Below are 17219 nucleotides of genomic sequence, written 5' to 3'. Positions count from 1 at the left end.
TATCATTTTAGCACTCACAGATCTATTCGTGAACCAATTCGGACTTGAAAAAAGAAACTAATAACTCATTTTTTAAATTATGTGTGTAATGAAATAACTCTCTTTTCAAAAATACTAGTCTACTTCAAATAATACGGGTGAAGAGAGGTTGGTAGAAAATAGCAAGTATTTACTAGTGTAATTTACAAGAGTAAAACTTTATGAAACACATTGCTGTCTACACTAGTAAAAACCACTAGTAATACTAGTCCCTACACTAGTAACTAGTATTTTACACTAGTAGGTTTTTGAAACGTAGACTTGTAAAATACACTAGTATTACTAGTCCATGGACTAGTAAATACTAGACTAGTATTTTTATGAAACAGGGCCCAGGTGCTTAAAATGGTTATTTATTGCTACAGTATTAGACAGTGAATTGCTTGCATGCATTACTGTTTAAAATAAAATTTTCAGAGTTACGCAATTTTCATAAATTAAATTCTTAAAAGGAATGGCGTTAGATATGAATATTAAAATATAGTGTAATGATAATCACACACTCTTGAATTATTATTGAGGGAGCCTACAATCCTTGGATTTCATGCCTTCCACCTTCCATTCATATGCATGCTAGGAATTACTATACCAAGGCCGCCGCATCACTAATAAATATCTTCAAGAATATCTGAATGAAGAAGCAATATCTGATATTCAAGAATATCTGCCAAAGCAAGATATACTACACTTTGGCTTTAAACATCAGTTTAAAACCATTAACCTAAATTCCTCCCTGTTTTAAATTTTGTTCTTTACCACACATGTGTCAATTACAAACATTGTTATTTACAGTACGTCATTTAAAACCACAGTGTGTAGATTACTCGAAATTATTTTAATTATGATATACCTAATGCTACAAACTAAACTGTATCCCACAAATTGTCAATACATCCTCTTTTCCCATGAAAATCCCAGAGGGAACTCTCCCGCCATCAGTTGACATCCCGCGGTGAGCCTCTTAATTATGAAGGATCTGGCGGGAGAAAATGGAAATGGAGACCAACACCTGCAATTGTGATGATCTAATGTTGACTCTGGTAGTTTGTCTATTATCTCCTCACAATCCGAGTAGCTGAGTTTGGCTGTCGTGGTACAAAATGGTTCGTTCTTGTTTGAACAAGTTTCGTTGAACGTCAAAGTCGATATAAAATTGGTTTATCAGGTTATTTTTAAATGAAATATTTAAAAATATTATTCAAACTTCATAGTTAAGTGTATTGTTAGCTTAGTGTTTAGTCTAGTACACTTTCATGTGGGGATGGGTATCGATCCACGAGATATTCCAAAAATGTTTTATGGGTTTGGGCAGTTTTCCTTTGGTTGTTTTTCTTAAAATGTGTAAAAACGAACTACACAAACTCTTGTGTTAGGAATAACTGCTGCAAGGCTTGTAATGATGATACCATTCATACAAGGTGTATTTACAGATATTCCAGTTATTCTAACTGATTTTCCTTTTACTGTACATGCATGTTCCAATGCCCTAGACCTGGCGACCGTTCCCGTTCTGCAAATTTCAGGTTTCATTACATGTCCCAGACACAAATCCTTTGTAGAATTTGATAAAATATATAAAGTGAACACAATTAATTTGTGCATTAAAAAACTTTATTAAGATATTATCGGCATACGAGAAAATGCAACCTTGTATATTGTTAAAATACTCTACACTACAAGACTCCTACTCTTCCTTGTTCAGTTAGTGATCAACGACATACGCTGACAATAAAGTATACCTGACCTTGTCAACGCCACGATAGGTGTAATTTTCTTATTGGAAGCGCCTACGCATGAAATGACTTACACGAACAATGCCGCCTCTTGGGAATCGCTCGTAAGTGTGAATTCCTCTAGTTTACTTTCTTTCAATATAGATAGATCTCAAAGGATTGTGTTTTTGGTTGGTTGTCGTCATTTAGTGATAATATCTATTTCACCAATGATGAATCTGAAACTGCACTATGGAATATGTTTTAGTCAATGTGTTTATATTAATTTTATATATATGACTCATATATATATATATATATAAATTATATATATAATTCCCTGAGCCAAATAGCTTGCTGGCTAGTGATGTAATGTAAATGTTGTACTAGAGTACAATGTCACTGGAGTAGTCCGTCACTAGATATAGATACTTGTGGGAGGTTTCAGTCCGATGGGTCACTACACTGTACCGGACTGAAGTGACCCGCATTGGCTGATCTTTCATTGATTATTGCACCCTACTGTGTTATAATTGTATATAACTACAGATGTGAGGTTAGTAGTTTAAAGGTGATATTGAGTGTACTTATTATTCTTTGAGGCTGTATCTACACGATCGGTGTAGGTATAGATAATTCGAATACCATTGACTATCTATAACCTTGCATAGTCAATAAAAAAATCTCTCAAAAATAATATTCTCTCAAAAATATACAACCTCTTAAAAAGGAAACATACAAAAACAATGCAGTACAATATATTTTCAAATAATAAACAATAATTAAAACGCTAACCTTAAACATTTACCTATTAAAAAATTGTTTTTGCATTACGTTTTTAACATTTAGGATAAGTTGTATTTATAAAATGTAAATCAAAATCTAGAAAGATCTCTGTAAAAACCAAATCTTCCATTTGTCAATGTATGAGGTTGATCAAAATGTAGGCAAATAATGTTATGCGGCTATTTAAAATTATTGTTGTAACTATACTTAAAAAGGAAAACAATACTGTTTGGATATTTTTTTTCAAATGAACTCGTTGAAATAAAAAAAAATTCCATCCAGCCTCCTGTATAGCTGAATGAAAATAACGGTCATCGTTAGTTGCCCAAGCAGGCCGACATCGCTGAGAAATCAAGCAATGTGTTCTGTCAGGCGTGGTGTTAACATAACTGTTAATTTAAAAGATCACGCGCTTGCTTAGTACCGGGTTTTATGTACATGTAAGTATTAAAATTACAATTTTTATAAATTAAATGAATCTCCATTGCAGTTTAGAGTCGACAAAACATTGATTGATTGATAGTTTATTGGAAGCAAAATCAAATTTTAATGATTTTGTCTGTTCAAGCTTATTTAGCTTTTTCTATTCTTTAATTTTAGGGTTAATAAGTGTTTATATGCGTTTCACTTTCACAAAGTATTTCCCGTGATGTGTATCAATTCTTTTTGTGTCACTAATAATTTTATGAAAATGGACATACTAAATTAGCATGCATTTTATCCCAAACATGAGTGAAATGCGAGTGTGGGATGGATGATAACTTATGTAGCTTTGTTTTTTACTAAGATAAGCTACTTCTCTAGTCAGTAATAATGACGAAAAGCAGATCAAACAAGGACAGCTGAATCTAGTTTCATTTAAAAATTACTGAAGTCTTCAGGATCGAACCGGTGACTTTAAGACTTTTAGAATTACATCTATCATTTAACTACGTCAAGCGCAATCGGTTGCAAATTAGGTTTTCGTAATACATTTAATTTATGTTTTCGATTTTTAAAATTAAATTCAGAATTTCCATCTGTACTATGTCTCCTCCAAGCAGTGCTGTAGTTATTCCCCACGGGTCGACAATGAGTCACTGTGGGTAAATGGCCTCACATTTTATTGACCCTTCGTCGCGTCTGGCCGCCCACTGCGTACACAGATTTGCAATCAGTTTACCTCTTGTGATAGCAAACTTTTATTTGAACAAGTACCCCAACATGTGCAACAGTGTACAGGGTGTTCCCGTACTGTCTACCAACCATTTAAGGTTTTATTTCTGGACCAAAGCCAAACAATTGAAATTTAAACTAGGTGTAAAATGCAGTTGTCTGCTTGCAATATTAAGCGGAGCAAGCATATTAATTAAATATTTTTTTCAAGTCAATGCTAAAATGTTATACGTAAATGGTATGCCTACTTACAGTATCCAAAGTCAATGTTGAATTTAGTTCACGGTAATGAGATGTCTGAGAAGTCAATGATACATCTGGCTCACATAAATAATGTGATGTCTACTTGCAGAACCCAAAGTCAATGCTAAGCCTACATCTATTATACGTAAAGGGGATGTCTATTTGCAGTATCCAAAGTCAATGGTCCACTTGATTAAAATAAATGGAATGTCTACTTGCAGTATCTAATGTTAATGGCACGTCTGGTTGAAGTATATGGAACGTCTACTTATAGCACATATCCAAAGTCAATGGCATGTCTCTGAGTTCAAGTAATTGGAATGTCTACTTGCAGTATCCAAAGTCAATGCTGTACCTTTTTCTTTTACTGCTTCCAGTACCTAAAGTAAATGCTCAGTTAAATCATTCTGGTTCACGTCAATGCAATGTTTAATTTCTCTACCCAAAGTTAATTATATATTTGGCTCACATAAATGCAATCCCTCTTTGCAGTATCCAAAGTAAGTGGAACGTCTCGCCTATTATCGGATGAAAGAAGTAGATGGTCACGTGATATTAGTTTACGAGATGATTTTCCCTATTAAAACTGCCGTGAGAAATGCAAACAGTAAAGATTTTTCTCCATTCGTTATGAAAATTGATAAGATAATAGATCAATACATATTTCAAGCTAAAATCTTTTTATTTTTACCTAAACAGTCCTATTTCGTGCATTAAAGTTATCAAAACCTTATTATCCATTACTTAAATATTTACAATATTTATTAATGATTTGTGGTGATCTGATTGCGTTTTACTGTATAGTTTTCTTTATGCCTAGGGATTTTTTGCTCGCCTCAATTATTGTGAATTTGAATTGGCGGCGTTGACATTTTTTACTTGTGTACTTATATGTCTAATATTTGATAATTTACCTGTTACATTTGTTGTTTCAACACTAACACGCAAATTTTGTTTGCAGGTAAAGAAACAATCACACGACCACCTCCGAATGAATAACCCGCAGTAAGTTTTAGTTTGTTACAATTTCGTTTCAAAAGATTATTGTAGTAGATGGATAACAAATCACACTAGTTAAAATATTTAATCCAACATACTCCACTATGTTTACTTATTACAATGTTTATTGTCTTTATTATTAGTTTAGCACGCTATACCGAATTAAATTTTTTGAAGCTGTGTGTGCAGTACTGTTATGTGTACATTATACATTGTCGACGTATATAATGATCCCTCCAAAGCAATGCATGTCAACTAATTTTGTAACACTGTTTATTTATTCAGATGTTACCTATAGGCCTACAGTTATGAGTTTACATATATAGTTGTATAGTTTTATAGCCGATATAGTTGTATAGTCTTAAAGCATATATATCCTTACAAATTTTACAGCAGTATAATGTTACCTATACAATGTACTTATCAAATTTGCCGATATTCTGTTCACTTCACAGAATTAAATGTTCGCCAAATTTGTTACACGGTTTTTGAAACTCCGAACTGTATATTTCTGTGAGTTTTATGGAATGAACGCCATTTAAATGTACCATTACAACATTTACAGCAATATAATTTTCCACATACTTAACAGATTTTGCAGCAATCTAAGACGTACAAATTTTACTGAAATGGAATATGTTCCCTAGATTGCCATTGCCAGCTGTTCCTGTAGTACGTAGTTACCAATTAAGGTAGTACCTTTGTAGTACAGTAGCTACAGGAGAGTATGAGGATACGCTGTATTGTGCGTGCCTCGTGCTGCATTGCGGGTTAGCTAATTAATAGTTTAGCACAACACTATGGACGGTTATGTATATGTAGGTCCAATTATTCAACTTGTTGTATAATCATTTGCGCCTAACACCTACCTATCATTAGACACAGGTCGCGGAGTATACGCTATTTATGTGTGGTTTTAGAAACAATTACATCCACGCAACTTGCTCTAGGCTACTTTAATTGGGTGCAACATGATCAAGTGAAATCATTTCAACAATATCATTATAGGAATAGGAAGTAGTTCGGAAGTGCGTCATAAAAAGTAGACCACAATCTAATTATCCTAAATTATAACTTCTTGACAAAATCATTTAACCACAATGACTCGTTGTAAACTTTGTTTCATATTTACAAATTTATTTCCAGCAATCGTACGGTTTAAAAAAATCTCAAATGTGTTTTAGTTTCGATTACTGCTAGCATTCTGATGGCATTTTAAATGATTTAAGCGAAGATAAGCGAGGCATAAGTAGTTTTCAATGTGAATTTATATTAAATAGGTAATCACTTTTACATTTTATGCTTGTGGCGCGATAGAAAACCGATGCATTTTCCATTAGCGAGGGCTTTTGCTTTGCTAAATTTTAGTTAGGCCTACTTTATTTATATACAGATTTTTCCAAAATAAGACGTATTATTCTCGTAAGACAGGAAATTCACCCATTAAACGAGCTAAATATGGCGTATGAAAGATTAAAAATGATTCAAAACTGAAATAATTAATCACAGTGAATTTATCGGCGGTGAATTATCGCAAAAAAGATATTCAAGCGATTTAAAAGTGTTGATAGAACATTCTGTTTCTCAGCCAGGAAAATATTGTTTGGTATCAAACATTGTGTTTATCCATCCTGTCTAAGGAAGTGTAACTACCACAAGAAATATATTATGTATAACGACCTCAATACCTGTAGTAGGTAAACTTGTACCAGTATCTCACTCCGCTAGTCAATTTGCAGCCTAATCCTAATTGCAAGACAACACTCAGATGACACGGCAAGAGGTAGAGTAACATGTAGTCATCAATAATCCACTTCCTGTACAACACAATAGTGTCAGATGAGGCGGCTTGGTATCATGGCTAAATTTGCACGTCGAACTCCTGCCTCGTCGGTTTAATTTTAACACGCCCTCCTTCGCACGTCCACCACATATACCACACTGCTTGGCGCTTTGTAAAATATTCTTTGAGGTCAGTGGTGATTTCTCAGCTTGGGTCAGCTAACACAATTTTGCTTGAAATGTAAGAAATCGTCTTTGTGTGGCGTGATCATGCATGTCTACAACACTACTCCTCACGAAAAAGAACAAAAAGCTTTGTAGGTGTGACGCGTTGGGTATTTGATTTTTGATCTCACCAAAAACTGCGAAAACTAGCTTAATGAGTCAAATTGATAGACTGGTGTAAAGTATTGACATAGCATCGGTCATTGCATTTTGTATACGATGTAATTTTCGAAAAATTACACAATTAGAAAATTGCGATATATAACTGACGTTTACCATTTGTTACAAAGTCTATGGTTATATTCTCAGACAATATCTCACCACACGAGAAACTATCAACTGTTTTCTTTTCAGGCTGCGTATGAACGAAAGTTTAGCGTTTGCTCACCAGCAATCGAGATCTTAAGGCTAATAAAAAGATGGTTTATGAGTTAATCTTTTAAATTGGAACTTTCTTACTTCTTTACAAACTATCTGCATTGTTATTCTTTTCTTTGATTCTCAGAATGTGAACGGCAATGTTTAGAGTAGATTGCAATCTTTGTTTGCCCATGGTAACTAGAGTTGGTAAAAAGGCCAATTTAAACATTAGTTTTAACTATTGTACTCTTGCTGGGTCTTACTTGTGTTAGTTCAAACAAGATTTAAACTCTTAACGTATCTGCAAATAACTCCTTTTACGAACTTTTCAAGTCTCTTTCGAGTTAGACCGATGGGTATAACTTATTGGTTTCGGAAGCCAATTATTAAAATTTATGTTAGATAATTTTTATTTGTGGTAATTCAGAGGAATTACATGCAAATTTACCCAACATTGAAAAAATTTAAAATACATCAATTAGATTAGACAAGAATTGTTCAGTTAATTTGTTTTCTGTGTATGTAAATTACACAATTAGTTGATCTATTCCATACTAGACATTTCATCCAAGTAATGTTGGCCTAGCTATTCATGGCGTAAGTATTTTGTGACGGTATACATTTTGTTTTTCAAATATTTGGGTTGTCGAGGAATGATTACGAACCACTCGAAGTCGACGTTTTTTGGTATCGTCAATTAGATAGACGGACTGACTGATATGCGCGAACAAATAAAAGCTGTCGAGCAAATTAACCAACGCGAGCAAAGACCAATTAAACGATGCCATTGACCTCCATTATACTTAGTCATTGGCTAGTGACTCATTCGCTTACAAATACGAGCTTTGATGCTCATAAAGAACTAATCGTCACTGAACTATCTCTTCAATCTAAAACAATGGGCTTTGTTTTAATTTTCTAGACTTACTAATTGTAGACTTTATGGTGGTCCTTTTTTTCTTTTGACTTGGTAATTTGAAACGTTTGAAGTAAACAAAAACACGCAGAAAATACAATAATTCTTGAATAAAAATGTTAAGTTGTGGTTCAAATATACATACGTATTTGTTCATTTAAACTTTTTCTTTGTCATGTTTACGATGTAGGTCTATACATTTTCCTTTTCAAAACAACCAACCAGAGGTTCCAAATATTAGAACTACGTTGACTTAAACAATGAAAACAGATACGTTAGTTACCAAATACCGTTTTATCTCAGGTTATTTACTGATAGCTTTATCGTTATAGTCCGCTTAAGCCGTGAGTTGGTAAATGTATTGATAAACAAGCCATTCATAATGGCTTCACTTATATCCAGGTCATTATAAACTATACTTTTTAGGAGTCAACTAAAACTGAACTTATTTATAGTGTATTTAGATGTTTTAAGTTATAGTGTTGCGATTGAATTAGCTTTCAAAATTCTCAATTTATCTGTGAGTGTAAGACATTTCTGGGTTCCATTAGTTGCATATTGTGTTCACGGTGACGCTTCCCTGACGATTCACAGGGTTATACATACTGGGGGCTTCCAAGGACTAGGTCCTCTTCAGTCTCATTAAGATTGAAGTGTATTTCAACGGACATTATTGCCAGTTCAATAGTGTAAGGTGAAGGTGCCACATAGTAGGTTGTGTTCTGCTTCGTATCTCAGCGCAGAGTAAGTAGTGATGATTTTGAATTGCTATTACACTCTGAGAATATTTAGTAGATTAGGCTTAATTTATGATACCAGTGTATAATTCATTGAACCAGCCCATTCCAAGCAAACTCCAACACACTGTAGGCGACAATCCATTTATCATTTCGTCGAACCACTCGAAGCCTATTGCCCAACAAATTTATTGCGCGCCAATTTTTGTCGATACTCCAACTGGTATCGGACCAGATAACAGCTATCTGTAGTGCCGTGTTGTGGGATAAACTGGTACAATTCGTCTGCTATCGACCTTGGCTAGCCTCACCTTAGCTTGTGTCATGCTGTCGTTAGCTGATGTCATGAACGTGTTGGATGGTCTGCGGTTTCGATCGTGTTGTTTTACGTTCACTTTCCTGTATGGCTAATCCTCAAGCAGTGAGAGATCACTGATTTGGAGCTTAACTCTAAATAAACAGTTACCTCAAATAATTGATTAAAGTTTACTGTACTGCACATTTTATACATCCTCAAAAATCGATGTTATTTTGATCAGCAGGGATCAAGTAAGAGAGAGAGAGTCCACCCACATGGGGTGGCGTTAAAGTTTGCTTTCAAAAGTTAAGTGTAATGAAACTTCCATCCCTTGCGTCGCCCGACCCGTCTTTTCTCTGGCGCTTTTCAATAAGCCAGTGTACACAACTTGAGACTACGATGTGATTCTGGTTAAACCACTTCATTCGAGACTGTCAAGTTTTTAAGTGTTCTTTGTCAAAGAGATTCGATATTGTTGAGGCAGTTCATTGAAAGGGTTTTTGATGTTTTTCATTTTATTTATTTTTAAACGTGTTACTTTTAAAACTAAGATTGCACGTTACTTTGATGTTAATTTATCGGTGTGATCCGTAGTTCTTAGTGTTCTCGCCTAGTTTCAGAGATTGTTAGATATATCCTGAAAAGGGACTTTGATAGGGATTTTCGACTGTTAACTTTGTTTTACTGATTACTAGGCTTATAGCACAACAGGTAAAATAGGTTCTAATTCGGTAAATTCAAATGCTGATTGCATTGGAAAAGTTTGTTCGAAGGTTAACAAGTTAAGTTGCATGTTTTCGTGAGGCATGGCAAGCCACGGGCTGATCTACTCTGCAAATAGAACCACCTCTGCGACGAATCAAGTAGTTGGTTTGGATTCATAATTAAATAGAAATAAGCATAATTTAACTCTTGTACAACTAAGCAAATAATAAGCAAATAAATACGCACAATTTATATCTACGAATAAACAAATATATAACTTTTGTTTTCTGGAAAATAGAGGGATCAGATGTTTTTGTAAACTAATCTTGCTAAACAGCAGGTGCACTGTGGATATTACGCCTGATGAAAGTGTTCAATGTTAATCTGAATTACAGTAGTTATTATTGGCGAACTTGTTCGTCTTCGTGATGTGTCAGTCCAGGGAGCCGGAACCCCACCGGACTGAGGTGTTCTATGACCACGTGTGTTCTTCAGCCTGTTGCCAACATTTTTATGCAGTAGGAGAATTTAAATTTAAAATTGCACAGTAAAAAAAGCAAGATGGCTTCACCAGGCTCTAGAATTAATGTGTCTTTAACCACCAGATTTGTTTGATGGAATTTAATCAAAGTATGCGTTCAACTATTTTTTACTGCTTTAAAGACATATTAAACTAGGGTTGCTTTCAGAGAGGTGAAAGCCAGTTGAGCGGAACAAACGTGATTTGATATTTGTATAAGTAACTAAATGAAAAAAGGTCAATAGATTTATTTACTAATGCTGGTTTTAAAGATTAAAATTATAAGAATTCAAATTTACCTCTTCGAGAAGTGCATTATGGTAGTTTTGACCAGGAAAATATTACAATAGTTGGAATCTGATATTACCATCCAAAAAGGGCATTAAAGTATAAAAAAGAGAAAGGAAATTTAACATTCAAATTCAACTGTAGCCTACAACAAAAACATTGGACTTCATTTTTCACCCTTACAATTGGTTTAAGTATTTAAGTATAAAAAACAGTACCTATTAAAATACCCCCGCCGCAGCAAACCTGCAGACTAAGCGAATTTCCATTAACCTAAATGGATTTACACTAAAATGCCTTCATAAAAATACCACATTTATTTCCTATTTAAATAGAATTAGTTTAACGAGTACTTAGGTTTGCTGCAACAGGGAGGGTAAAAAAGATTTTTTTTACAAATAGTTTAGTAAGAAATAAAAGTATTTTCCAAAATGAATCAAAATATGTTCCTAAACAAGCAAACTACAACAGCTGACTTATTCTCCATAAGAATAACATGGGAATTTTAAAATTACAATTTTTTTGAATTTTCTCCGTAACAATTAGGAGCATAATAACGCTTCAATATACTAAAATATTTGTTTTTTTAAGCTCTACAAAATGGTTTAAAAAGAAATTGTGAAATTTTGTGTTTTTAGGGTCAAAAAGTGGAAAAACCTATTTTTACCCCATAAAACCCCCCATAAACCCCCGTTCCCATAGTCCGATCATGCTGGTTCGCGAACTCCTTCAAGTTTATCCTGCCTTACACCTTTAAACCAAATTTTATCAAAATCAGACAAAAATTACTCAAGTTATCGTGCGGATGGACACACACATATATATATATATATATATATATATATATATATATATATATATATATATATATCTCTATATATAGATATATAAAAATTTGAACGAATGGTGTTTTTGGCCTCTGGGGACATCAAAATGAAAAAGTAAATCGGTCCCGGGCTTAGGTCTTACCATGAGACCTACGGTAATAGCTACTTCCCTATAGGGAAATTCGCTAAAACGAGTATTGTATAACAACAGGAGAGGAAATGTGACATTTAAATTCAACTGTGCAGCATAATCATCGGTTAAACTTAGCTTTCTTTGCTGGAAATAATTTATGATTGTTAATACCAAGTATTCTTGATGGAGGATATGATTGTAATGTAACTGGAATGTAGGTCTTCTGCCATTATTAGGACATTTAGTGACGGCATTTTAATACTGGCCTTAATAATACCATTGGCCATTGAATACAGTAGATTTTGATGAAAATGCTGGCTACAAATTCAACATGGGGATGGAATGTCTAGTTGTATTGATAGTCAAAGATAAAACATAGGCCTACGAAAAATGTAGGGCTATTTTAATGTAAGACTCAAATGTAAAACGCCTTTAAAAGACTAAAATAAATTGAATTATCAGTCATGTATTTCAATGTGTAAAAACGTAAAAACTGCAAAAAGACTTACTTATTGAACAATAAAATAAGATGGCTGAAATGTAGGCATAAACATAAGTAATAAGTAAACATCGCATTCAGCTGATTTAAGTGAAAACAGAATAATATAATAAGTAGGGAAGACATGCCTTAAATATACAATGTAGATAATATAATTAGAAATTAGTAGCCTACTTCTGGACAGGCCTAGACAATTATCCATACCGTGGTTAAAAGTGTACTTCTATAAGCCCAGGTTTACTTATCACGGTTGTAACTGGACGTACTGTATGTATAGTCCGTGGCTTGGCAATCAAATAACAGTACGTATTTATATAGGATAGGCTACTGTTATCAACATTTGAAATGACTGAATTGTTACCAAATTACTGTTTCACAAAATGCAGATTCCATTTTCAGCCGAGCCATTAAAATGAGGATTTGCCGAACAATTATTAATATTACAGAATAGTATATAATGATATACAACTTTTCACATTCCATAAATTATATGTTAGTTTTGCTATGGTCAAAGGTCCAAATCCAAATGTTCTCTTTTCTTTTGGTCTGTATGTAATAATTTGCTATGCTAGAATCATTGACTTTATATCAAGTCAAAGCTAGAATACTGTAGATGGTTTGTTAAGTTAAGACCATATGCAAGCATTTTTGAAATAGTTTCCCCGTTTAACCTTAAGGGGAGTCGCTACTGAAAAACTACCAATTTTGTAAAAAACTTGATTTTTTTATTATTTTTAGCGAATTTCCCATATAGGGAATAAGCTATTACCGTAGTACTCATGGTAAGACCTGGACGTGGGACCGATTTTTTTTTCGTTTTGAGGTCCCTAGAGGCCAAAAACACCATCCGTTCAAATTCATATATATATATTTATATATTTATATATATATATATATATATATATATATGTGTGTCCGTCAGCACGATAACTCGAGCAAAAATGATCCGATTTTGATGAAATTTGGTACAAACGTGTAAACCTACGTCTATTCGAACGAGTTCGCGATCCAGCATGATCGGACCATGGGAACGGGTGTTTACGGGGGGTTTTATGGGGTAAAAATAGGTTTTTCCCAATTTTGACCCAAAAAACATAAAATTTAGCAATTAATTTCCAAACCATTTTGTAGAGTTTCAAAAAACAAATAATTTAGTATATTGAAGCGTTATTATGCGCCTAATGGTTACGGAGAAAATTCCAAAAAATTGTAAATTTAAAATTCCCATGTTATTCTTATGGAGAATGAGTAAACTGTTGTAGTTTGCTTGTTTACGAACATATTTTGATCAAATTTGGAAAATGTTTTTATTTCTTACTAACTATTAACATTTTACAAAAAAAACAGTTTTACCCTCCCTGATGCAGCAAACCTAAGTACTTGTTAAACTAATTCTATTTAAATCGGGAATAAATGTTATATTTTTAAGTAGACATTTCAGTGTAAATCCAATCAGTCAAATGGAAATTCGCTTAGTCTGCAGGTTTGCTGCGGCGGGGGTATATATATTTATATATATATATTTATATGTGTCCGTCAGCACGATAACTCGAGCAAAAATGATCCGATTTTGATGAAAATTGGTACAAACGTGTAAAAGTACGTTTATTCGAACAAGTTCGCGATCCAGCATGATCAGACCATGGGAACGGGGGTTTACGGGGGGTTTTATGGGGTAAAAATAGGTTTTTCCCATTTTTGACCCAAAAAACATAAAATTTAGCAATTTCTTTCCAAACCATTTTGTAGAGCTTAAAAAAACAAATAATTTAGTATATTGAAGCGTTATTATGCGCCTAATGGTTACGGAGAAAATTAAAAAAAAATTGTAAATTTAAAATTCCCATGTTATTCTTATGCAGAATAAGTAAACTGTTGTAGTTTGCTTGTTTGTGAACATATTTTGATCAAATTTGGAAAAGTTTTTATTTCTTACTAACTATCTACACATTTTCAAAAAAAATCAGTTTTACCCTCCCTGATGCAGCAAACCTAAGTACTTGTTAAACTAATTCTATTTAAATCAAGAATAAATGTTATATTTTTAAGTAGACATTTCAGTGTAAATCCAATCAGTCAAATGGAAATTCGCTTAGTCCGCAGGTTTGCTGCGGCGGGGGTATTTTATCTTGTTCTATGGATTGTAAGGTTTCAGAAAAACATAACATTTGGTATAATATATATTTTTTTCACTGTGAAAAAAATATTTTAAGTGAAGCGCGCACACCTCTTTTGGGGCATCAACTAGGCCTAGTATAAACCAACGTATAAACTTCAACCGCTGTTTTCCGCGACTTTAAAATTTTCTTATAACTTTTTAACTATTGAAGCTATATGAATGAAATTTTTACCACACATTGTTTATACTATAAATCAACTTTCTGTGCATGGATATTGTAATTGGGTAAATAAAAGTACATGAAAAAAAATTTATAAAAATTTATAACCTATACATTTTTCAAAAACTTATTTTTGAAGCCATAACTTATAAACTAATTGAGAAAATAACATGAGTATGCACAGAAAGTATGTGCTTTCCTTGCTCTTTAAAATAAGATATCGAACAATAAAATTGGTTCAGTAGTTAAATAGTTATAAGAGATTTAAAAAACCCCATTTTTTCCCGCCAAAAAACTTAAAAAACTCCAAAAAGTATGTAAAAATTTTTTTTTTTTTACTTTAACGGCAGTAAATCTTTTTCTAAGACTAAATGAACTTAAAAAAGTATATATGATAATTTTTAAAAGGATTTTATTAAAAATCACTAGTTTCAGTAGCGACTCCCCTTAACCAACTATTCCATTCCAAAAGACAAAAATTATATGGTGCAACACAAATAAACAACCCGATCACCTACCTATAACCAACCTACACTTTACCTTCCTAATCTAACCTTACTTCAAAACACTTAATGTAGTCACGAATACTCATAAACCCCGACCTACCTCCCCACATGCCTAAATTAGATCAGTGTTCAATCTGCGTTTTATCAATAAGTGTAATAACTTACTGTACCGTCGATGTAATTCAACATAATATAACCATAGATAAAAGGAGTGTCTATACTCCTTTTATCTATGATATAACCTATGAGGTATTATCGGATTAAATACCGATTTCGATGCGGTTCGATATATCGCTTATTAAATCCTGATTTCTAACATTGGCTGTTTCTAATCAGCTGGCAACACAAATAGGTTCCCAAGAAAGTAGTCACTGGTCCGTATCCCTCCGCTCCTTGTTTAAGCTCCGCGCATTGAGAAAGTAGTTCTGTATATTTTTTCGATTTTCAGTGAATTCCGCGCCTTAAAAAAATGTTTTAACAGCATTTTCTTGCTTATTAAAATCATAGGAATGGTTAAAAAACGTTAAAAATAAAAGTATAGAAAGTTCAGAAATACCTTATGATTCTCTTGTTTACATTTTTCTTGTAAACAAAAAAACTGTCATAACTACTTTAGTCCCATAAGCCTAATGTTAAAAATTTGAAATTTTAAGTTCGTTTTAAATTGCATTAGCATTATCTAATTGAAATTTGTTTGTTTACAAACCATCTCATTATTAGTCTAAGTAGTCTTGTTAAGTTTGGCTAAAATGTGTTCAGCCGTTATTGAGTGATGGTGTTATATTGTTTGCATTGAAGTTGATCCCAAAGAGCTTCGCTCGCTTCGCTCGCTCCGCTCAATTAAATACGATGCAATCCTGTGTAGAGTTGTTTTCCAGAGGTTCTAAATAAATGCAAATATAAAAATAACCAGCTATCCTGGGGACGCGATGTTGTGGCGAAGTGTGATATAAATAGTCGGTTCTCTAGTCATAAGTAGACTGAACTTTTCCAATTCTTGGGGACGAATTCTGTACATCCATAGTATTCATCTTTCTAAGACTGTTTTTAAATTCTTCCTTCAACAAACACATGCCGAATCTAATCATAGGCTCTTTTCTTGCATGACTCTGATAACAAAAATTAGTCAATCCGATTCTACAACTTATTTTCTGCTAGTAACATCGAAATTAAATTACCTAACTGTCCACGTTATAATAGACAAGCATTGTTGAAAGACGTCCTGTGTGTAATAGCATAGATTAAAGGAATAGACAAGGAGTAGTGTCTACGCCTTTAATCTATGGGAATATCAACTCCGCTTTAAAACCAGCTCAATCGAGGCGAGTATAGATGTACCGAACAGTGATATTGTTGTTGTATACATTATGTGTACACTGTACACATAATGTATACAACAACAATAACACACTACACAGACAAACACAGACAAACGTGAAGTGGCCTCAACAAGCCACCCTCCCACTAGCTGCCCACTCATTACTGTGTACATTGTAGTACCTATGACTTGACCGTGGTAAACAGTGAGATTGTTGTATACATTATGTGTACACACTACACAGACAATCGTGAAGTGGTCAGACAAGGACAGTGGCCTCAACAAGCCACCCTCCCACTAGCTGCCCACTCATTACTGTGTACATTGTAGTACCTATGACTTGACTGTGGTAAACAGTGAGATTGTTGTATACATTATGTGTACACACTACACAGACAATCGTGAAGTGGTCAGACAAGGACAGTGGCCTCAACAAGCCACCCTCCCACTAGCTACCCACTCATTACTGTGTACATTGTAGTACCTATGACTTGACTGTGGTAAACAGTGAGATTGTTGTATACATTATGTGTACACACTACACAGACAATCGTGAAGTGGTCAGACAAGGACAGTGGCCTCAACAAGCCACCCTCCCACTAGCTACCCACTCATTACTGTGTACATTGTAGTACCTATGACTTGACTGTGGTAAACAGTGAGATTGTTGTATGCATTATGTGTACACACTACACAGACAATCGTGAAGTGGTCAGACAAGGACAGTGGCCTCAACAAGCCACCCTCCCACTAGCTGCCCACTCATTACTGTGTACATTGTAGTACCTATGACTTGACTGTGGTAAACAGTGAGATTGTTGTATGCATTATG

General features: G+C 33.9%; 1 protein-coding gene across 9 annotated transcripts in view; it reads left to right on the top strand.

Moving 5' to 3' along the window:
- LOC129004874 (F-actin-monooxygenase Mical-like) overlaps positions 1–17219 on the top strand; it is a 138527-nt gene that overhangs the window by 34297 nt on the left and 87011 nt on the right. For 2 of the 9 annotated variants that reach the window (XM_054433562.1, XM_054433560.1), the window contains one exon: positions 4897–4940. The exons of the other annotated variants lie outside the window; for them this stretch is intronic. The gene's annotated coding sequence lies outside the window, so the exon portion shown is untranslated. The remainder of the gene's footprint in view (positions 1–4896; positions 4941–17219) is intronic. 9 annotated transcript variants of the gene reach the window in all.

Source organism: Macrosteles quadrilineatus, unplaced genomic scaffold, assembly GCF_028750875.1.
Source record: "Macrosteles quadrilineatus isolate MER2022 unplaced genomic scaffold, UCM_ALF_1.0 Scaffold_12__1_contigs__length_5162894, whole genome shotgun sequence".
Taxonomy (NCBI): Eukaryota; Metazoa; Arthropoda; class Insecta; order Hemiptera; family Cicadellidae; genus Macrosteles; species Macrosteles quadrilineatus.
This window is presented reverse-complemented; position numbering and strand designations above follow the sequence as displayed.